The 12,267-nt window shown below is 42.3% G+C and overlaps 1 protein-coding gene across 5 annotated transcripts in view; it reads left to right on the forward strand.

Moving 5' to 3' along the window:
* DNAJC5 (DnaJ heat shock protein family (Hsp40) member C5) overlaps nt 1–12,267 on the forward strand; it is a 62,567-nt gene that overhangs the window by 26,492 nt on the left and 23,808 nt on the right. The gene's annotated exons all lie outside the window — the stretch shown is intronic.

Below are 12,267 nucleotides of genomic sequence, written 5' to 3' on the forward strand. Positions count from 1 at the left end.
AATACTACAGAAGGAGCAGATGGTTCACATTTCATGGGTAGAGAAATTTCCCAACATCTTGATGAGGGTGGAAGGAGAAACCGAAGTTTAGAACTCCTTCCAAACACCGTAAATCGTGCTACGATCTGGGACATGTGGGTTTTTCCTTTAGAAAATATACATGAATTTAGTTCCCTAGAAAGATGCCAGATCTTGATAACTGCTCTTAATTAGCATGAAGCAGATGGACTGGATGTGGAGGCTAGTAGTGGTATTACACTTATGGTATAAATCAATGTTTACTAATACGCGTGCTGATCGTTCGGGGTTTTATGCAGGCTTTTACCGGCAAACATTGGTTGAAACAGAACACTTAATTGCAAGTGTTAGTTTTCAACTACATAATCTGCTGCACTGGAAAACTTGAGATTTCACTTTCTTTTTCATTTGGAAAGTTTACTTTTTTTTAATATGTAATTGACATTTAGATTTTACCAGGACAGAGGCAGTCAGGTGCCAGGATTCAGTTGTGGGATAAAAAACCCTCCCCAAAAATCTAGAGCATCACTAAATTATTTTGCAAAAAGCACCCACTTGAGGTACTGTTTGTAATAGCTGGTAAAATCCCAGCCCCAGATCAGTCTCCATGCTCATCTGCTAAAGCAGCCTTCCAGGACAGTGTATCTGGGATAGCTTCTTCATTTTCATGATGATCATTGTAAAGGACGGCAAGTAGATTTTTTTTTTTGTGAGGGCGGATACTTTCATGACAGTTTTACAAGCTGTGCTAAAAGTTCCCATAGGATAGCACTTCTTTATTTTACTCTGTTATTGTGATGATTTTCTACCATTTGCATCAGATCATTTATCATAGTATCTGTTAATCTTGCCAGTGGGATTCTTTTTCTTTAAGTGGAGGAAAAGATAAGAATTCTTGGACTCCATTCTAGAAGATGGATAGTTGATATTGATGCTAAGATCCTTGACACATAAAAGGCTGAGGGTGCTTAATTTTCAACCCCTTCTCTGTTTTGAGTAGTTAAAACTCTCTCCTGGCTTTTCTTACACAATGAGTGTGCCCGTCTCCAGACAAACCCAAGAAAGAAAGAAAGGAAGGCAAGAAGTGTACTCTCTTTAGCCTTGTCTTAAACTATGTCCTTTCCGCTAGCAGAGTTCAATAAATATTATCCAGAGTGGTTGTATTGCCATTTTTACAGGAACTACCTAGCTTCCTCTTTCATGGCTCAACTGCAAATCCACCTGAGCAGCCGCCTGGTGGTAAGATGCTCCCTTCAGCATCTGTGTCTGAACTCTCCTACTCCAGAAACTGATGATGACCTCAGCACCTGTAAATGACTTCTTTTCTCTTCTTATCCTCTGGTGGTTTGATTGGTGTCTGGATCCTTTTCTTGTACTCTTGGAGGCAATTGAGTGGAGGTTCTTCACTGAGAAGGGAAACTGTCATAGTTAGGTCCTTAGGGCTTCAGGGCTCCTCACTTGGCCTAACTATCTTGCAGGGGGAAGAGCTGCTGTCTGACCCAGAGGAAGGAGATGTATCCAGCCTATTGTTTTGATAGAGCTCTTCTTTATTCCTTTCCCTGCTTCTTCTTTCTATGAATCAGCTGCAGAGAGCATAGCCTTATAAAGGCTAGGATGAGAGGCTTTTTTAAAAAATAAAAAATTCTTCTAAATTCATTGACTGTTTTCCCTCTGAAGGTGAGAGAGAGAAGTTATTAAAGGACTCCCTCTTTCCACAAAAAGAAAAGGAGTACTTGTGGCACCTTAGAGACTAACCAATTTATTTGAGCATGAGCTTTCGTGAGCTACAGCTCACTTCATCGGATGCATACCGTGGAAACTGCAGCAGACTTTATATACACACAGCTATTCTCCTGTGTGCACCACTCCCAGTGCCGCTAATGTGGCCACGCCAATGCGCTTGAAGTTATCAATGTGCATAGACTGCAGCGCTTTCCCTACTGCGCTCTCCGAAGGCTGGTTTAACTCAAAGTGCTCTACATCTGCAAGTGTAGCCATGCCCATAGAGTCCAATAGATCTACAACCCAGCATAAACTTTTTAGAATAGTTTATTACATATTCTCTGTGTGTATATAAAGTCTGCTGCAGTTTCCACGGTATGCATCCGATGAAGTGAGCTGTAGCTCACGAAAGCTCATGCTCAAATAAATTGGTTAGTCTCTAAGGTGCCACAAGTACTCCTTTTCTTTTTGCGAATACAGACTAACACGGCTGTTACTCTGAAACCTCTTTCCACAGTAGTTTTAAGGATCTGCACAAGTCACTTACCTAGTACCATGAAAAACCTAGTTAGGACAGAATATGAATTCCTCTAATAAAATCTGTCAGCAAGCAAGCAATGAGTTCTAGAGCATTTCTGAGAGAAATGTTTTTGCTTTTCAGCTTCATATGCTGGATATGTTGTTTATCCACGCCCACCCAAGGAGATATTTGCCTCCAAGAGACTTGTTTTTCTCAAAGAACCTTTCAGGTTTTTTGTAATTAGATTCTGTTGAGGTTGGAAGTAATTGAGCTGGTTAGGTGGAAGGGCCTTTAGTTCCAAAAGGCTTAGAGACTGAGTGAGATGCATGGATTCTGTCAATTTTTACTTCTGTCAATGATTCAGATGCTTCCATGGCATGCTAATCCTACAGTGTGGATCCGCTGAGGCACAAATTTTGAACTCCTAGTTTCTGGTATGTAAATATCCTTTACAGGATTATTTTTCATTTCTCACAACTCTTTGAAGCTTATGCAGTTCCAGATAACATAGGGCTTGGCTACACTTGTGAGTTAGAGTGCATTAAAGCAGCCCTGGGCGCCCTAACTCACTACCCGTCCAGATTGGCAAGGCATGTAGAGCGCTCTGACTTCACGGCTAGAGCGCTGCTGGTACTCCACCTCGGCGAGAAGATCAACGCTTGGTGCGCCTAGGCTGAAACACCTGGGCGTCAGTGTGAACGAGGTGTTGCATTACTGCGCTCTGATCAGCCTCTGGAAATGTCCCATAATCCCCGTAAGTCAAGTGACCACTCTTGTCGTTGTTTTAGAATCGCTGCAGGAATGCAAATATGTCCTTTGAAAGCTCCGTTTCTGACAGCTGGCTGCTTATCTGCTCCGAGACAAAGCAACTGCTAGTGTGGAATGCTGGGGGGGGGGAGAGGTCTGCTGCCGTCTGAACTTACAAGACGGCATGCTGACATGCTCTCAGCCCCCCAAAAACCCAGTCTCTCTCTCCCTCCACATACACACAAAACACTCCCCGTCACACTCCACCCCAGCCCCCCACCCCCATTTGAAAAGCACTTTGCAGTCTCTTGCATGCTGGGATAGCTGCCCATAATGCACCACTCCCAGTGCCGCTAATGTGGCCACGCCAATGCGCTTGAAGTTATCAATGTGCACAGACTGCAGCGCTTTCCCTACTGCGCTCTCCGAAAGCTGGTTTAACTCAAAGTGCTCTACATCTGCAAGTGTAGCCATGCCCATAGAGTCCAATAGATCTACAACCCAGCATAAACTTTTTAGGCCTTAGAATAGTTTATTACATATCTTTAAAATACCTTATTGCATGGTGGTGGTAGACAACATTATATCTGTAGCCTAGCTGAAAAAGCAATGGTACTAGAAATATTCAAGTGTTTAAGGAAGACATGCAAAGGAAGTTGCTTGAAAATGTCACCTTGATCCAAACAGTGTACATTAAATTAGTTCTTAATACCAAGGCAGGTTGGTTAAGCAGGACAGTCTTTGATTGTGGGGAAAAAGTCCCTTTATGCAGACTTAATTGTGAAGAACAGTTGTGTATCTTTGATAGACATTTTTGTGACCCAGATCTATAGGACATTGAACAACTAAATGCTTATTAGAGGTTTCTTCCTCATTGAAAGCTTATGCTAACTGCTCTTTTCCCTGTTGGACCCTTGATCTGAGTTATTTATGCAGAGCTGTGGGAGAATTTAATTGCCCCACATAACGTTGGTTGATAGGTAAGATGTGTTTCAGCCTCACGAGAGGAATCGGCTGTCTGCAGATATATGGCTTATCTTGCATATTCATCCATATTCCACATCCCTTTTTGATTTGTTCAGTGATGTCAGTCCAGTGTTTGTGACATCACGGTTCTTCTTTGAAATGATTCTGAATTTCTGTACTCAACAAATCATGCAGGAGGAGCAGATTGATCAGAAAGGAGAGAGCTTCAATTTATATAAGTATCATAGTAATCACAATTAGCAAAGTTAAGAAAAGATGTATAAGCCAAGTGTGGTGGTTCGGTGTTTCTGTGTAATTTGTATGCCCAGAAAATTACTCCTAAAATATCTTATCACTAACAATACACCACCATTTTTATTTGCAAAAACTGCACAGTATGAGCCAAGCCCAAAATTTTAAAATTTGGGTGGCAGAAGTTTTCAGAGGTGCTGAGCATCCTCAGTTCCATTTGACTCTCTTTGAATGTGCTATAAAGCAGTATCTCATCTGGGGAATTGGACTAAAGCAGTCAATCCATTGGTTATTCTGCTCTGGACCCTTGCTAATTCAAATTAGTTTTGTATTTCTTTTCATCTTTAAAGTGTGTAAAGTAATATTAGAGGCAAGTTTGTGCTCTCCAGTTTGAAAATATTTCACTAATAAATATTTAATGCATAAGTCTGGAAGCTAAAGGAAAAGCTACCGTTGTTAGAATGTGCATTCAAGCTTAATGGTCTAGTGACACATGGACAATGCTGTCCATTGAGTTAGCAATGAACTGATGCAGAGCTTCAAGGCTGTTTGTTTCTAGCCATGATCTGGCTCTCATGAGTCCTATATTGTTAAATATATGTATTTTAAAATGCTGTGTAACTAGGATGAGACAGGAGAAAAAACAACAACCCTAAAACCACTGAAAGTATGAGTTTCCAGCTGGCTGTGTGCTTCAGTTCTGAGGAGAGGATTTTTTATTCATTTTAGCTTAGGATGACAAGGTAGGTTTCAGCTGGGACTGAGAGTGTTTGGATTCTATCAAAGAGCATAGCTAAACTGGTTGGACCATATGTCAGCAGGCTCTTTATTTCAAGCAAAATGAGTGCTATTTGCATTACCCACACTATATTACATGTATAGTGTTCTTGCTGGTTTGTAATATTAATAATTTTGACAATAGCTCTTCCATAAATAAAATTAGGTCAGGCCTTTCTTTCCCAATAGGGACACCTATGGTAATACAAAGAATTATTTTGATTTGATTTTGTAGCAGTTCTAGTCTTTCACAGTTTTTGAAATTGAAAATATTATTCGGAGCTTGTCCACAACTTGCATAGCCTCTTCCAGGTACAGCATCAGTTCTCAGGTCCTTGATTCTTAGGGTCAGGTGTGAGTAATTCTTGAGGATAATGTTTCCAGCGCTTCCTTTGATAGAGCACACAATGTTTTGGAGATGGTTTAATTTAGAGCTGTGTGACTACTTCACAAAGCTGTCATTCTCTGTGGCCTTCAAAATGAGATCTGTCACTTGATACAGAACATGATGGTGGCTTTGGTGTTTCCTGAGAAGCTAGAATGTTTGCTTTGAAGTTCTGTTCACAAAATTTACAGAGACTATCTAAAATGAACCACAAAAATCCTGGTTTTAACAAAAAATCAAGGTGCATGCGCACACAACTACTTTTAATCATTTATTATTTATTTGTATTACTGGAGTGCCTAGGGGTCCTAATCATGTACCAGGACCCCATTGTTCTGTGTTTGTATAGCACCTGGCAGAAAAACAGTCTTTGTCCCAAGGAGCTTACAATCTAAATGCATCTCTCTAGAAGATTGCAAACTTTTGTTTCTGATGTGGATCTTACCACCGTAATTCACATATTTGAGAATAGTAAACATATTTTTTGTAGAGGGAAACCATGCCTCACCAATCTACTGAAATTATTTGAGGGGGTCAACAAGCATGTGGACAAAGGGGATTCAGTGGATATAATGTACTTAGATTTTCAGAAAGCCTTGACAAGGTCCCTCACCAAAGGCTATTAAGCAAAGTCCTATTCAACATATTCATAAATGATCTGGAAAAAGGGGTAAACAGTGAGGTGGCAAAATTTGAAGATGATTCAAAACTACTCAAGATAGTCCAGTCCCAGGCAGACTGCGGAGAGCTATAAAAGAATCTCTCAAAACTGGGTAACAAAATGGCAGATGAAATTCAATGTTGATAAATGCAAAGTAATACACACTGGAAAACATAATCCCAACTATACATATAAAATGATGGGGTCTAAATCAGCTGTTACCACTCAAGAAAGAGATCTTGGAGTCATTGTGGATAGTTCTCTGAAAACATCCACGCAATGTGCAGCGGCAGTCAAAAGAGAGAACAGAATGTTGGGAATCATTAAGAAAGGGATAGCTAATAAGACAGAAAATATAATATTGCCTCTCTATAAATCTATGGTATGCCCACATCTTGAATACTGCGTGCAGATATGGTCGCCCTGTCTGAAAAAAGATATATTAGAAAAGGTTCAGAAAAGGGCAACAAAAATGATTAGGGGCATGGAGCATCTACCAGATGAGGAGAGATTAATAAGACTGGGACTTTTCAGCTTGGAAAAGAGACGGCTAAGGGAGGATATGACTGAGGTCTTAAAGGGTTAAGAAGCTAAAGGTAACCTTGCTGGCACCTGTCCAAAATGACCAATGAGGAGACAAGATACTTTCAAAAGCTGGGAGGAGGGAGAGAAACAAAGGGTCTGTGTCTGTTGGTATGCTGCTTTTGCTGGGGATAGAACAGGAATGGAGTCTTAGAACTTTTAGTAAATCTAGCTAGGTATGTATTAGATTATGATTTCTTTAAATGGCTGAGAAAAGAACTGTGCTGAATAGAATAACTATTTCTGTCTGTGTGTCTTTTTTGTAACTTAAGGTTTTGCCTAGAGGGATTCTCTATGTTTGAATCTAATTACCCTGTAAGGTATCTACCATCCTGATTTTACAGAGGTGATTCCTTTACTTCTGTTTACTTCTATTTCTATTAAAAGTTTTCTTGTAAGAAAACTGAATGCTTTTTCATTGTTCTCAGATCCAAGGGTTTGGGTCTGTGGTCACCTATACAAATTGGTGAGGATTTTTACCAAACCTTTCCCAGGAAGTGGGGTGCAAGGGTTGGGAGGATTTTGGGGGGAAAGACATGTCCAAACTATGTTTCCCAGTAAACCCAGTTAGAGTTTGGTGGTGGCAGTGGATATTCCAAGGACAAAGGATAAAATTAATTTGTACCTTGGGGAAGTTTTAACCTAAGCTGGTAAAAGTAAGCTTAGGAGGTTTTCATGCAGGTCCCCACATCTGTACCCTAGAGTTCAGAGTGGGGGAGGAACCTTGACAGGTCTATTAAAATCATGACCAGTGTGGAGAAAGTAAATAAGGAAGTGTTAGTTACTCCTTCTCATAACACATGAACTAGGGGTCACCAAATGAAATTAATAGGTAGCAGGTTTAAAACAAACAAAAGGAAGTATTTTTTTCACACAACGCACCATCAGTCTGTGGAACTCTTTGCCAGAGGATGTTGTGAAGGCCAGAACTATAACAGGATTAAAAAAAGAACTAGATAAATTCCTGGAGGATAGGTCCATCAATGGCTATTAGCCAGGCTGGGCAGGGATGGTGTCCCTAGCCCAGGGGTGGGCAAACTATGGGCCAGATCTGACCTGCGAGCCGTGTTAAGTCGGCCCTCCAACTCCCCCTGGCGTTCAGGGTCTGTGGCTTGCCCCACTCCAACTCGGGAGCAGGGTCGGGGGCCGCTCCATGCCGCTTCTGGAAGCAGCGCCATGACCCTGCTCTGACTCCTATGTAAAGAGGCAGCCAGGGGGCTCCGCTCTGCATGCTGCCCCTGCGCCAAGCGCTGCCTCCATAGCTCCCATTGGCTGGGAACTGCAGCCAATGGGAGCTGCAGGGGAAGCACCTGTGGACAGGGCAGCGCAGAGAGCCATCTGGCCGCAGCTCTGTGTAGGAGCCGGAGTGGGGACATGGCTGCTGCTTCCAAGAGCTGCTTGAAGTAAGCGCTGCCCGGAGCCTGCACACATGAGCCTCTCCCCGTGCACCAACCCCCTGCCCTGATTCCCCTCCTGCCCTCCGATCCCCTCAGTCCCAGCCCACAGCACCCTTCTGCACCCCAAACGCCTCATCTGCAGCCCCATCCCACAGCCTTTAATCCCAGCTAGAGCCCTCATCCTTTCCCACTGCACCTTACTCCCCCACCTCAGCCCGGAGCCCCCTCCCACACCCTGAACTCCTAATTTCTGGCCCCACCCTGGAGCTCGCACCCCCAGCCAGAGTCCTCACCCCCTCCTGCACCCCAACCCCAATTTTGTGAGCATTCATGGCCCTCCATATAATTTCTATTCCCAGATGTGGCCCTTGGGCAAAAAAGTTTGCCCACCCCTGCCCTAGCCTCTGTTTGCCAGAAGCTGGGAATGGGCTACAAGTGATGGATCACTTGTTGATTAACTGTTTTGTTCGTTCCCTCTGAGGCACCTGGAATTGGTCACTGTTGGAAGACAGGATACTGGGCTAGATGGACCTTGGGTCTGATCCAGTATGGCTGTTCTTATGTTTAACAAGACGTTCCCTGTCCCCTACAAGATAGCTTACCCAAGTCCTTTTCCCCAGTGTTTTTAATCAGTATGGCTGAAATCCCTTCTCATAAGAGCAAACCTGCTGGTGGCTTGTCCTCACAGATTGAAGAAATACCAGGGTATCTCTCTGCATACCCAAATATACTAGAACAAACCTTTGATGTTCACTTGTAAATAAGGCTCCCTCCACTTGTTTACCTCTTCAGAAGGAAATTAACAGGAAGTCTCTGCCAGCTTTCATTAGCATTTGACTTAGTATGCTAGTAGACTACAGTTGTATGACATACAATACACAATGGTCCACCACACCCTGTCTGGAGAAGTTTGTCTCAAGAGATGCTACCTTTGAGTGACTTGCTTTTAACCGCAGACATAAAGAACACATTTTTAAATATGTATATCTAACTCCTCATATATTTTCCGTACATACATCTTGCAATGATTATGATGACCAGTATGACGTAGGCTTTCAGAAGAGATTTTTCATGACCCCTTTTGGTGAACCCATGGACTCTCTGTGTATCCCTGTCCTACCAGTTGTCCTCAAGAGGTGCTTGGATCACAACCACCCTGTCCTCCCAAAAAAACCTCATGTGATTTCTATCCCAAATTCCAAATGTCAGAATTAGAGTTAAACCTAAAAAAGCCCTGATTTAAAAAACCTGTATTCAGTGATCAGTTGTCTGCCAACCATCATCTTATCTGGGCTTTTTGATTATATTGCATGGATGGCCAGGCAGCTCAAATTTTCAGTGTCCGGCTCTCAGTCTGCTAACAAATGAAAAGTCATCGATCAGGCATACAGATCACAGGATCTCGAACTTTGGCTACTTCCTTTGAGGTGTTATATGTAAATATTACACAGGGAAGGGCATAGTATTGATTTTACATAATGACATGTTCCAAATTTTCCTTTCAATTCTGTATCCATTTTAAAATGTTGTTTGTTTTTCATTGCATATCTGAAACACAGTGTTACAGTATCTAGGAAGAAAAGGAGTACTTGTGGCACCTTAGAGACTAACCAATTTATTTGAGCATAAGCTTTCGTGAACTACAGCTCACTTCATCGGATGCATTCAGTGGAAAATACAGTAGGGAGATTTATATACATAGAGAACATGAAACAATGGGTGTTACCGTACCCTCTGTAACAAGAGTGATGACTTAAGGTGAGCTGTTACCAGCAGGAGAGTGGGGGTGGGGGTGTGACATTTTGTAGTGATGATCAAGGTGGGCCATTTCCAGCAGTTGACAAGAACATCTGAGGAACAGTGGGGGCTGGAGGGGGGGAATAAACATGGGGAAATAGTTTTACTTTGAGTAATTATCCATCCACTCCCAGTCTCTATTCAAGCTTAATTTAATTTTATCCAGTTTGCAAATTAATTCCAATTCAGCAGTCTCTCCCTGGAGTCTGTTTTTGAAGTTTTTTTGTTGAAGAATTGCCACTTTTAGGTCTGTAATCGAGTGACCAAAGAGATTGAAGTGTTCTCCGACTGGTTTTTGAATGTTATAATTCTTGACGTCTGATTTGTGTCCATTTATTCTTTTATGTAGAGACTGTCCAGTTTGGCCAGTATACATGGCAGAGGGGCATTACTGGCACATGATGGCATATATCGCATTGGTAGATGTGCAGGTGAGCGAGCCTCTGATAGCGTGGCTGATGTGATTAGGCCCGAGGATGGTGTCCCCTGAATAGATATGTGGACACAGTTGGCAATGGGCTTTGTTGCAAGGATAGGTTCCTGGGTTAGTGGTTCTGGTGTGTGGTTGCTGGTGAGTATTTGCTTCAGGTTGGGGGGCTGTCTGTAAGCAAGGACTGGCCTGTCTCCCAAGATCTGTGAGAGTGATGGGTCGTCCTTCAGGATAGGTTGTAGATCCTTGATGATGCGCTGGAGAGGTTTTAGTTGGGGGCTGAAGGTGACGGCTAGTGGCGTTCTGTTACTTTCTTTGTTGGGCCTGTCCTGTAGTAGGTGACTTCTGGGTACTCTTCTGGCTCTGTCAATCTGTTTCTTCACTTCAGCATTTGGGTATTGTAGTTGTAAGAATGCTTGATAGAGATCTTGTAGGTGTTTGTCTCTGTCTGAGGGGTTGGAGCAAATGCGGTTGTATCGTAGAGCTTAGCTGTAGACAATGGATCGTGTGGTGTGGTCTGGATGAAAGCTGGAGGCATGTAGGTAGGAGTAGCAGTCAGTAGGTTTCCGGTATAGGGTGGTGTTTATGTGACCATCGCTTATTAGCACCATAGTGTCCAGGAAGTGGACCACTTGTGTGGACTGGTCCAAGCTGAGGTTGATGGTTGGATGGAAATTGTTGAAATCATGGTAGAATTCCTAAAGGGCTTCTTTTCCATTGGTCCAGATGATGAAGATGTCATCAGTGTAGCGCAAGGAGAGTAGGGGCATTAGGGGATGAGAGCTGAGGAAGCATTCGTTTGTTTGGGTGGCAACTAGGCTGTTCAGAAATACAGCTGAAATCTCAAGTTTAACTTTTGAGGTAAGGAGGGCTGTCATCTTATAGGTATGGTTTCCCCTTTTTGACCTGAATGGCTAGTCAAAGTTTGGGGCCCTTGGGATTTTCCAGTCGCAAGTAGAAATTGTAACAATCAGGTATTTCTTTGATGCAGTTTTGCTTGGTTACAAATAGCTGCTTCTTTGAATTCAGGAGGAACCAAGAACAAAAGGAGCAGTTTCTTAGCTTACAGCTCCAAGCCTCGTCAGCCAACACCAAACCCAAAAGCTTGCACTCTCGCTTTTTCCAGGGTCGTGTGTGTGTATTTATGTATGTATGTATGAGGGGGGGGGAAAAGACACAACACATATGCACCCACACACTCCTTACCCAAAACAGTGAAAGTACTCTGCTCATTCAGTCCAAACTCCTGGGCAGGTTCACAATCTCTTTTGTCTTAGGTGAGGGCTTTTGATTAACTCATCCTGACAGTTATGTTAATTTGTGATTCAAGCAATCATCGGTACTTCCCAGCATAACAGTGTCATCACTGTTTTGAACAATTCTAACCTGACTACTTATGAATTCTCTGCTGTTTAATTCTGATTGCTTCAGCAGCCTGTGAGAGTGAAATTGTAGTAGCAAGTGAATTTTTAGTTGGATTACATATGGTATATGAACTGGACATGAAAACAGATTTATGTTTCTGAAAGCCTGGCCAAAGAGACATTATATGAAGAATCCAACGCATGGTACAAAGAAGATTTGTAAGGTATTCAGCCTTTGTTTGACTGTCAGTTTCTGCAAAAGCAACCAAGACATCTTATCTTTTTGGAATCCTAGGTAGTGTTGGAGAACTTTTTTTGATTTTCATAAAGAATAAAAAATACAAAAAGGTAAATTACTTACAACCTGTATATATTTCTAGATATTGCATGCTTCACAGGATTGCCAATAGAATTATGAAATTACAACACTTTACAACTTGTCAAAACTGCAAAAACAATCATAAACCTGGAACCCTGATGCACATTCTAAGGGACTGTCCATCAGTCAGGCAGCTGTGGAAAGAGGTGGACATGAGAACTCTTTAAATTACTTCTGCTGTGTAACAGATTTACTGTGGTAATAACATGGCCAGGTTTTAGCACAGCACTAAAATAATTCATACTAAGGACCACTTACATTAGAAACATA

Source organism: Lepidochelys kempii, chromosome 13 (genome assembly GCF_965140265.1).
Source record: "Lepidochelys kempii isolate rLepKem1 chromosome 13, rLepKem1.hap2, whole genome shotgun sequence".
Lineage (NCBI taxonomy): Eukaryota > Metazoa > Chordata > Testudines > Cheloniidae > Lepidochelys > Lepidochelys kempii.